The sequence below is a fragment of the Micromys minutus genome (genome assembly GCF_963924665.1).
Source record: "Micromys minutus genome assembly, chromosome: 22".
Taxonomy (NCBI): domain Eukaryota; kingdom Metazoa; phylum Chordata; class Mammalia; order Rodentia; family Muridae; genus Micromys; species Micromys minutus.
The window spans coordinates 27,984,240-27,995,948 of NC_137957.1; positions in this window are offsets into that span (position 1 = coordinate 27,984,240).

Consider the following 11,709-nt stretch of genomic DNA (forward strand, 5'->3'; position numbering starts at 1 on the left):
GTTACTTCAAAAGCTGTGATGTCCAAGATTTATTCTCATTTAGTCTCCACATTTCCAGTCAATGTGAATGAAAACAGGAAAAATTTGAGTTAAGGAAAAGTTAGTGCTAATGATACACATTGGTATTTTTGCAAATATAGCCTTACTTCTGATTTATTGTTGGAAGCATGTGGTTCTCTCTTCCCTCAGTGCCCTGTGGCCATCCCCATAAAAGTCAGACAACTTTGATGATTACAAAATAGAGTCAAGGTAGCTATTCTGGAAAACATTTTTAAAAGTAGTGTTCTGGTAAGAGAAAAATCTGTTTTCTCCAATGGTTTAAAGTCGTAGAATATCAACCAAACTCCAGGAAAGGTCCCATTCATAGGAATAGTTAGCCAATCTGTTCTTATTTTTTTAAAGAAAGAGAAAACATAGAGTTGAGTGGGTAGGGGGATGAGTAAGATCAACAAGGATTTGGGGGAAGGGAAACATGGTCAAAATATATTGTATGCAAAGCATTTGTAAATTAAAATACAGCCTTAAACACAACACTAAGGAATTAAGAATAGAATCAGTGATAGGATACTTCTGAATTAAAAGTTTTGAATCTCTGACAATTTTAATGTATAAAATAGACCAACCCTTCTAGGGAATCAGATTAGTGTGGACTACGCTTGAAGGTTTCACATTATTTGGTTTATCTGTATTTTTGTAGTTGTTGAACTCTTCTGATTTGAGTAGACTACTATTGTTATTGCTGTTAATAAGGCTTCCTGATATAGAATTCATTGTGATATTTTAAGTAACTTTTAAAAAATATCTGGTTATTATGAGCTAGTATTATTAGGTATGGAATAATTAATATTTATATTATGTCACCAATTTACAAAACAATAAAGACATAAAATAATGAAAATTTAATGAAACACTTATTGACTTTAATTCATTTTGAAATGGTATCTTTTAAAGGTCTCATTATACACACCAGGCTTGCCTAAAACTCACCTGTCTTTTGAGTGGTAGAAATATGCGTCTCTCCAACCACCATAAATAAAGTGCTTTCACTAAAGTTATTTTTAAATTTACTTGGAGGGTGAAATTAAACAAAATAAAACTTTGAATTATTTAAAAATATTTTGAAGTTGATGAAAAAATAGCACACACTATTTGTATACTTCAAAAGCTAGTTAACTATCCATTTAGTTTCTAATCCTTTCTTTGTATGGGGTATTTTTTATTTTTCTTTATGTTTTATCTTTAAGTACTTTGCCCTATAGCTTCAGAAGTATTCTTTTCTCTGTGTTGACTTTGAGATTCATTATAAAACAGTTAAGATACAATTTAATTTTGTTGTTTTTTTTCTTGAATTGTCTCCTAATTACATTGCATTTCATTTAGTGCTATTATAACTTGTACTCAGTAAAAAAATAAATGCTTTTTACTATTGACTCTATTATGGGTGATATATTTTATCACTTAATTAGATAAAAGTTGTGGTACTCTAATGCTTTTATAGTCCTTAATTTAAGTTTTCCAGTACATGAAGGATGTGATAGTTAATTTGATTTTAATGTTCTAAACAAACACAACTCATTTCTTTTGAAGTTATTTATGTTTATTAATTATTTGAGAATGTTATACAATGCATTTTGATAAGATTTAGCTCTGACATTTCTACCAGCTCTTTTTTACCATAATTATCTAGATGTCATCTTTAAAAAAATTTAACTGACTTAGTTCTATTTGTGTATTCTTGTGGGTATGGGATCATCCACTAGCCCTTGGTGGACCTTTCAAAGACCATATCCTTAAACAAAACTAATCTTCCCTTCTCAAGAGTCTATCAAATTTCAATAGCTCTTGATGAGTTAAGGGTGTGGCTTTTTTGAACACTTCCTTACATACTGAGATGTCATTTGGCTTGAGTTTGTTCCATCTTTTCTAGGCAGCCATAGCTTCTGAGAGTTCATGAGTTTGGTGGTCCTGTCATGTCCAGAAGATATTCATCCAGCCTTCCATGACATCTGATTCTTCTAATGTTTCCATATGACATTTCAGGATTATCTGTGAGCCTTCTGAGGAGGGTGGATGTCCTATTTATAGCTGAACAATTGACTGACACTGACTCTGGTCACATTGATCAATTGTAAATCATCTACTGCACAAGGAACTTCTTTACCAAGAACTGAAAGCTTCTCTAATTTAAAAGGATAGATATATGAATTAATAGGGCAGTCTGAAACTATGTCCCAGATAACTCATTTTATCTCATATTAAATGTCTCATGTACCTGAAAAAAAATTAGCCCTTTTCAGCTTCAAGCAAAATCTGACCTACTATTTATAAATCACTATTACCAATGTCCATATTCATGTGTGACCATCTGTTGTTCTTGTAATCAAATTTGTCATAAGATTAGCTCTCTTTGTGGTGGCACAATATTCTCTGGGATACATTACTCTTTAAAGTATATTCACTAGTATTCTGTTCTATTGAGCTCTTTAAAAAATACTTATTTATTTATTGTGGATGCATGTATAGGTCAGAGCACATCTTTTTGTAGTTCCTGAAGACTGACCTCAGGTTGTCATGCTTGCTGGCAAGCAAGCCTCATCTGTTGAGACATGTTGCTGGCTCCATTGTATTCATTCTCTTATGATTGACTACAACTCCCAATTTAAGTCTCAAGCCTAAATAACACCAGCCATCCTGCATCTTGAAGTGAAATATATTAACTTTTTCTAGAGTTGTGAACTCTGTCTCATAGTATTGCTTCAGAATTTTATAACAACCTATATCTACCATCTGTTACTGAGCACAAACCAATCTCTCAAAACTTGGTGGCTTGAAACAACCACATCTATTATTTCTGTTTCTGTGAGCTAGGCTACAGGGATTTTCTTCTTGAGTCCTTATTCCTGGAGCTTCTCAAAAGCTTCAAACAGACTTTGGCCAGTACGACAGTAATTGCAACCTCAACTGGGAACCTAGTTTCTAGTTCTCCCTGGTGGTTGCTGGCAGAAGCCAGCTACTTGGAGAGTATTGGAGTGGTGGACCCAGATGCTTTCTAGCTATTGGCTGACATCCTCTTTCAGTTTCTCAGCACATGTGTCCATACAATATGGAGCTTTGTATCATTAAGATTTGGAGTAAAGAAGGCTATAAGGAAAGAATGCCAGCAAAAGCAAATTCACAGTTTTAAAAACAATCTGATCATAAAAGCTCTATTCATTCGCACTTGGATATTCTAGTTATTAAAAGTAACCTACGTGTAAAGACCGGGAATCACTGGGGGCCATGTTAGGAGGTCTCTTCCTTCCTCCTTCAGCTCAATTCGGCTAATGAAACATTCATTTGTATTTTTTGAATGCTAACAAGTTTTGAAAGTGTGACTTCTGAGAATAAATTCACCTTCTGCTTTTCGGTTAAAATATCAGCTACATGAGGTCTTATGGATTAAAACATCTCAGCTCTCTATCAACATTAATCACTAAACTAGTAACAATTAGAACAGAAAAGTTCTGTAGGCAAGGGGCTTGGAAAATGGATTTGGTTTTATTTAGTTGTTTCAAATTGCTAATTGTAGATGCCCAAAGGCCTTGAAATTGATTCCACACAAATATCCAGAAAATTGAACATGTTTCTTTTAATCAGTTTAGGGCATCTGGTTTTTTACCTGAATAAATGACTTGTTAATGAAATAGCTAGGCTGGCATTTGTTGGTCACTTGCTGATTCTGGCAACATCGATAAGGTTTATATTTATGTAAGGCTGAAGTGTAAAACCTAATTCCATAGTAGAGAAGTTCAGAAAAAAATTGAATCCTATAAATTTCACAGTCATATCAAAGAAAATCTTTTCAAGACTTCATCTACACAAAATACAGAATGCATTACAAAATGAGTTGAATTTTTCATGTGCTCTGTCTTTCTTTGTTGTATCTGATATTCTGAAATGTGTGTGGGAGCATTCAGGTATTTAAATAACTTAGATTAGAAAGAATTTCTAGTGTATTGGGAAAGATTAGAAGCACTCTCTTGAGATCATGGAAATGGTTTTGCAGAGACATTCCATTCAAGTGGATGAAGCAGCTGCTTTGAAAAATGTCAGCTCTGATCCTAACATTAGCTCTGATTTCCACTGCGACATCGATAAACCATGCAGTACCCATGCATACGCACTTCTCTCTCATTTACAAAAGACGATGCTAAGCATCCATCCTGCTTACCTTAGACTATGACATTCATCTAAATAAAAAATGAGTTCTTGTCCCATACTTTCTTATGCATCACTGATATTTAAAAGAAAAATTTCCCACTCTAAGTTCTATCTGGATAGGGAACATGTAAATTAAAATTTTATGTAGACAAGAATTTTCAACATACTAATGGTAGTTACTTCCAGTAGTATTAAACATTGATTAAGCATAAGCTGTAGTGTTCAGATTCTTTATATTGGCTTATAATTTTCTGGGATGAAAGAGAAAAATGTCAATGATATAAAGGCAATTTAAGGCAGAGAATTTTACATTTATGAGAGGGTTAGAAATCAGGAGCCATAGACAGGCAACTCTTAATAGCTAAGGCGATGAAGGAATGCTTCAAAATGGGTTTAGTGTGTGATTGCAAGAATAGATAGGATTTTAAATTGGGCAGATGATGGATCAGAACTTTTACTTCAAGAAGAAATGTTCAAAATGTGTTTGGGAGAAATGTATGAGCTTTGTGCAGAGAGAGGATTCAGTTTAAGTCACCTTGCATATAAGAAACATCTTGCAAAGCACACATGTTTTAAGCTATTAAGTGGGCCTGTAATCATAATATAAAAAAATTGAAGGTCAGCAAAAGGCATTTTTATGGAACTTTGTGCAACAAGAAAAATTATTAGGAGTTCTCAGTGACATAATTAATTTGAGAAAGGCTGAGTTAGGAAGCAGATGTAATAGTCTAGAAGTGGTTCACTACAATAAGTGTGGTTTTCCCTGCAACCAGCTGCTTAGTAAAAATTTAAATGAACAGGTCTGAAATGAACTCCCAGTTTTAAGTAGGTGATATGAATGACCTGGCATTATTAGTTTTTCATTACATTTTTTTTTTTTGTATTAGATTATTTCTAGAATGTGTGTGTGTGTGTGTGTGTGTGTGTGTGTGTGCGCGCGTGTTTGTGTGTGTTGTATTTCTTTTGGTAAAATTCAGTTATTTATAAAGAAAAAGTAATTTTTGAGATACATTTATCTGTATTTTTTTTTGTTTTTTAAAATAAAGTTGTTCAATAAAAAAGTCTCAAAAAAAAAAGGGGGAAGAAGGAAGTTAATTCTAAAGTTGGAGTATAAGAATAAAAAATAATAACCAAAAAAAAAAAAGATTTTATATAACAGTTTTTGATAGAATATCTTAATTTTTAAATAAGAACTCTTGTTCTCTCAGGTCACTGTAGCTAAGTCTTCCTTCCTTGCTTCCTTCTTTCCTGTAGTTTTTCCTCCATCCCTCCCTCTTTCTTCCTTGCCTCTTCCTCTCTCCCTTCCTTCCTCTATTCCTCTTTCCCCTTCTTACTTCCGGGTATCTCCTGAGTTAGGTAGTGACTTGTTCTTGCAAATGCTTAGCAGGTCTTGTGTGTTGTTAACTGTAACCAAATTTGAATGTTCTTCTTCATGTTTTAGAAATGTCTATTTTGTTTTGTTTTGTGTTGGTTTTGGTCCCTCATTTTTTGGGGGGCGGTGGAGATACAGGATTTCATGGTATGGCTAATGCTATCTTGAACTAATTATATAGCCTAGATGGCTTCAAACTTTAAATTTTCTGGGCCATACACCTGGGGGCTGCAATTAAAAGTATGAGCTCAGATATTCATTCATCAGAAGTCTAACTTTATGTGCAGTAGAAATATAAGTGAACAAAACATAATATTTGTTTTTATTTAAGAAATTGTTTTCCTTAATATTTTTTTAAATATGTGAAAGTTACAGAAAGACAGTGTGTCTTATGCAAAACAAGCAACATATTCATGAACGGTGCAGATTTTGGATGCTCCAATCTAAGTGTATTTGTATATTTAAAGTTTATATATGAAATTCATATTTCAATAGTTAACATATCTTTAAGTTAAATATCTTTAAGTTTCTTTAAACTAATAGTTAAAGTGTCTTAAAGAATCACTTAGGCAATTTTTAATTCTTGAGTTCTAGAAATGAGTAAGAACAGATTGCTGAAGTTTCAGCTAAAATTTTACTATTACAGGCACAATTCATTTGCTACAGATCATGATGTGTCTCTGAGTCACTGGTCCTCAGAGGTTTTCATAGCAACTTTCAGTTATTGTGATCATACACCATGTCCGAGGGAATTTAGAAAAGAAAGTGTTTAATTTCAATTTACAGTTTCTGAGGATTAGAGTTCCTGATGACAGAGCAAAAACATGGTAGCAGAGACAGCTGAGAGCTTACATCTTGATCCCCTAGTCAGAGGCTGGGGTTCGGGGATGAAGAGGGTGAGAATGAAAGCTGGGAATAGTGCCAGTCTTTGAAACCTCAAACTCTGCCCCAAGTCAAACACCCCCTTTAACAAGGCCTGTCATCCTCTTCCTTCCCAAAACAACTTTTCTGATAGAGACTGAACACTGAAGCACATGACCTTATGGTGTCCATTCTCATTCAGACCTCCAGCAGAGGATTCCCCACAGCTGTGTTTGCATCTCCTCCCCTTCTGTTTACCAACATAAAATTGTGCTACTTTATCATTCATTTAGGAGGCATCTCAGTGCTTTGTCCACACATACAGCATATAGTTGATTCAGGAATAGGTAAGTGTGACAAATCATTTTATTTTGCTTATATCCATACACTCTTTTTAAAAAGACTTATTTATTATTTATAAGTACACTGTAGCTGTTTTCAGACACACCAGAACAGGGCATCAGATGGTTGCTGGGATTTGAACTCAGGACCTCTGGAAGAGCAGTCAGTGCTCCCCATCCCCTGAGCCATCTCTCCAGCCCGGAGAACTTTATTCTTAACATTCAATCTCAACCATATTTAAAAGAAGTACAAATAAGGATACCCCCAAATTGTTTAAAACCCTTAGTCCTCAGAAAAATGCAAATCCAAACTATGTTGGGGTTTCACCAGTGCAGAACAGCTACCATCAAGAAAGCAAATGTTGGGCTGGAGAGATGGCTCAGCGGTCAAGAGTACTTCCAGAGATTTAGCAACCACATGGTGGCTCACAGCCATCTGTAATAGGATTTGATGCTTTCTTCTTCTTCTTCTTCTTCTTCTTCTTCTTCTTCTTCTTCTTCTTCTTCTTCTTCTTCTTCTTCTTCTTCTTCTTCTTCTTCTTCTTCTTCTTCTTCTTCTTCTCCTTCTCCTCCTCCTCCTCTTCCTCCTCCTCCTCCTCCTCCTTCTTCTTTGTCTTCATTTTTTATTATATACTCTGTATTTACAGTTGAGATGTTATCACTTTCCCCAGCCCTACTCTCATCTCCCCTTCCTCTCCATTGGCCTTCAAAAAGGTGTACTCCCTCCTAATCACCCTCTCCAGCCCATTGCCTTGGCATTCCCCTACATTGGGAAAACATACCCTCCCTGGACCAGAAGCCTCTTCTTACATTGATGCCAGACACTGTTATCTTCAGCTACATATGCAACTGAATTAAGAGGACTCTCAATGTGTGCTCAAAAGTTGGTGTTTTGGTTCATGGGAGTTTTGGAGGGTTTGGTTGGTTGATAATGTTGTTCTTCCCATGAAGTTGCGACTCCTTTCAGCTCTTTCAGTCCTTTCTTTAGCACCTTCATTGGGGTCCCCATGTTCAGTCTGATGGTTAGCTGCAGGCATGCACAGCTGTATCTATTTGACTCTGACAGAATCCCTGGGGAGGCATCTCTATCTGGTTCCTGCCATTAAGAAGGAACTTCTTGGCATCAGCTATAGTACTTGGATTTGGTGGCTACATATGTGGTGGATCCACACACTCTTAACCAGGTGGAAACAATTCCTTATCTTCAATTTTTTAGCTTGTCCATATGACATTATTTGGCTAGGGAAATTGGAATGAGAAAAGAGGTAATATATGTCACATGAAAGCCATCACTTTATGAACCTACTATGGCTTTTATAAATTAATAGATTTAAGAATGAACATTTTACCTAGGTAGAAGGAGATGAAGATATGTAACCTAGGAGGCAATTATTTCATTATTCTTGTTATTTATTATTATTATTAGTGGAGACTAATAATAATATGTGTGTATGTGTATATATATTTATATCTATATCTATCTATCTATCTATCTATATATATATATATATATATATATATATATATATGTAAACAATGGTACATGTGTATATATTTGAGTGGCAGTGGAAGCCAGAAACCAACATCTGACATCTTCCTCAATTCCTCTTCACTTTAACTTTAGAGGTCAGCTCATTCTCTGATTACCTGTTCAGGAGGCATGCCAGTTAGCCAGTGATCTCTAAAACTTACCTGCATCCAAATTCTTTGCACTTGACTTATCAGCATACACTGCCACATATAATTTTTAATGAGGGTACTGAGAATATGAATGCAGATCATCATTCTTGTATGAAAAGCATTTTATTGAGTGACTTACCTCCTCATATTTTAGCAGGGAGACTTTTACAGTATTTGGAAATCATTAGTAAATCTGAGAAGTCAGAGAAAGCAAAGCATACAGGGTGGTCTCCTGCCATCTGCATCCATACTAGACATCTGCTGATGTTCATACAGCAGCCATTGGTCAGCAGGCTAACATTCAGACAGTATAATTAAATACAGAACAAGCAAGAACAATGAACCAGACTGTACTTCTTACTTTCACTACTTCTAGAGAGTAATAGCTCCTGATTTGTTTCTGCTGAGTTTCCTTTTAGGTAATTATAGCATGGAGTTTTACAGGTAAACTTATTCTATAAAAGAGTTTTCTGGTTACAAAATGCATGGTCTCCACTACTGTGCATGCCATCATTGGTATGAGCCATGTTGTGAATATTCCTTTAAGCATGGAGCAAGATGAATAATATATGGTGTGGAGCCACAGCTGGTTCAGAGCTTCAGCAAATTATCAGCTCTTACATAACATGACGAAGAAGTAAATATTTGGTGTAGTAAGCCACTGACATGTTGAGGTTGTGACTCATGTAGACTACAGTGACAGCAGAATTGATACTGGGAATGAAAGGCTGTCTTTTCTAAAAGACACAGATCTGAGTTATTTGTTTGTTGGTGGTTAGGGAGGAAACAGGAATCTGGAGGAAAGAGTGACCCGTGTTTTCCATGTTCTGTGAAAACGTTCTGTGAAAAGCCATAATGGATAACTTGGAAGAGTCATGATGACATTGTAAACCGAGGTTAGGATGAAACATTCCATAAAAAAAAAAAAAAATGCCAGGATCCTGAGCTGGTAGTTATCAGCTGCATTTAATAAGGGTTTCAAGAGAAAGACGGAGACTCATAAAAGAATTGCCTTTTTTAAAAAAATAAAAGATGAGAACCAGAAAAAAGGAGACTTTCATGTTAGAGAATGGTGTATATATTTTTATATTGTTTAAAAAACAATAAAATGTGTCAATTTTATTAATATTAAGAATAAGACAGTTTTTGAGCAAAATGAATCCCGAAAATATTATGGTATGCTAATTTTTAAATGTTTGGATTAGATTCATGTGGTTCCCCAGAAAGATTTGAGGAGTAAAACAAAATTGTTTCAGCCAAATCAGAAGGTTAAGAAAACTTATTGATTTGGAAAAGCTCTGTCTTACAAACGAGCGCAGATGTGCTACTGGTGCATGGGCATAGCTTTGTAAGATGTATGTGGTTAAAAGTGACATTAGTCTGAGTTAGACTTTGACTGCATATGACGTGTTAGATAATTTTCAAGTTTGCAAGAAGGCTTTTCTTGTTTGTCAGTATTCATCTGGAAGAAAAACAAATCCAAACTATATAGTAACCTTATAACAGAGCTACAAAGGACATCAAGAAAATCCAGAGAGAGGTATGGGAAGCCAGATAAACCTATCTGCACGTTGTCATCTCCTCTCCTTCAGTAATAGACTGAGTAGTATATCCCAGATCTCTATTGTTGTGCTCCATATATTTCTATCAAAATACCAATGTGCCATTTAACAAAAGCTATAAACAACAACATAGGAACCTGTGTTTTTTAGTATGAAAAGAACACTCAACAAAATACAATGTGTCATTTCTTAGAGAGTACAATTTTACCATCATGGGATAAATTAGAGGACAATCCTTAAATTTTTAGAACAACAAAAGACACTTAAAAAAGCATGTTCTTATTATAGTAATCTATTTGTCAAAATAAAAATTATTAAGAATATAAATATGTAAAATTATTTCAAGCTTTATAAGTGTGCATATGCAAATCCATGTACAAGTGAGTGTATATTTGTGTGTGTATGTGTAATTTTTGTATTAAATCCAGTACCATTATAGCATAAACATTCATAATTCCAGGTCAAACATATACAATATCTCTTTTGATGTTCAGATGTGCCTGTGGTGCACATGTGTACAGGGAAAACATCATCTATATACAATAAAAATGAGTAAATCTTAATAGAAAATAGAGATGGGGAATTTCAGTTTTTTGACTGAAGCTACATTTTCACAAAGAAATTGATAAAGGCGTCATAAGAACATTTTAATACAGTTCATAAACATAGAATAAAAATTCTCAGAAAATCCTGGAATAAAATGACAAATCTGTGATAAAATTAACAAAGCATGAAATTATATGTGATCAAGATTGTACCATAAATGCAAAGTTGTTTTAACTCTAAATTCAAACCATGCAACTAATCACATAAAGCAAGTAATCCTAGTGATCATATTACATATATGTTCTAAAATGTAATTATCTTTCTATGGTAGAAATACCACACTTTACTAATAAAAGTAACTCTTTCATGTTTGATAAAGAATATCAACAAATGTCATTCAACAAAGATATTTAATGGGGCAAAACTCAACATCTTCTAGTAAACATTTACCAAAGGTCTTTGATATTTTGAGAAAGAAGGAACAAAGTCATAAAAATTAAAACTGAAGAATCAATATATCCCATATGAGTAGACATTTTCTATGTAGATGATTTGTGAAGCATATTTAAAAATCAAGAAAATAATATTAGAATTAAATAAATAGTAAATCTATAGAACAGTTCACTATTTATATGTATTTATATATATATATACATACATATGTATATATACATACACATATATAATACATATACCCATATATATGTATCTGCAAACTATTTCACATATTAAAATTAAGAAATAAAATCTCAATATGTGATACCACCTCTAAAATAATAAAATATAGTCGCTGAAATAATTAAAGAGAAAATATTATAAGGAATAAATATAAATATAATTGGATTGAACTAAGTATTTGTAGAACTCCAAACAGTGAACACCAGAGTACTTCCTAGAAGAAATAGTCTATTGAAATAAATAATCAGATGCATCAAACTGGTAAACTTAATACTCATACCAGAGGGGCTTATGCAAGCAGTACTGATGAAAATTCCATCAGGCTCTTTCTGTTCCTCTACTAGAAAGTTGAAGACAAATTCCCATGAATATTCCAAACACGTAGAATTGCTAAGACAACTTTTAGAATAAAAGTTTAAAGTTTGTACCTACAGAACTCAGAAGTAAAGAAAATACCGTGCTCCTACCA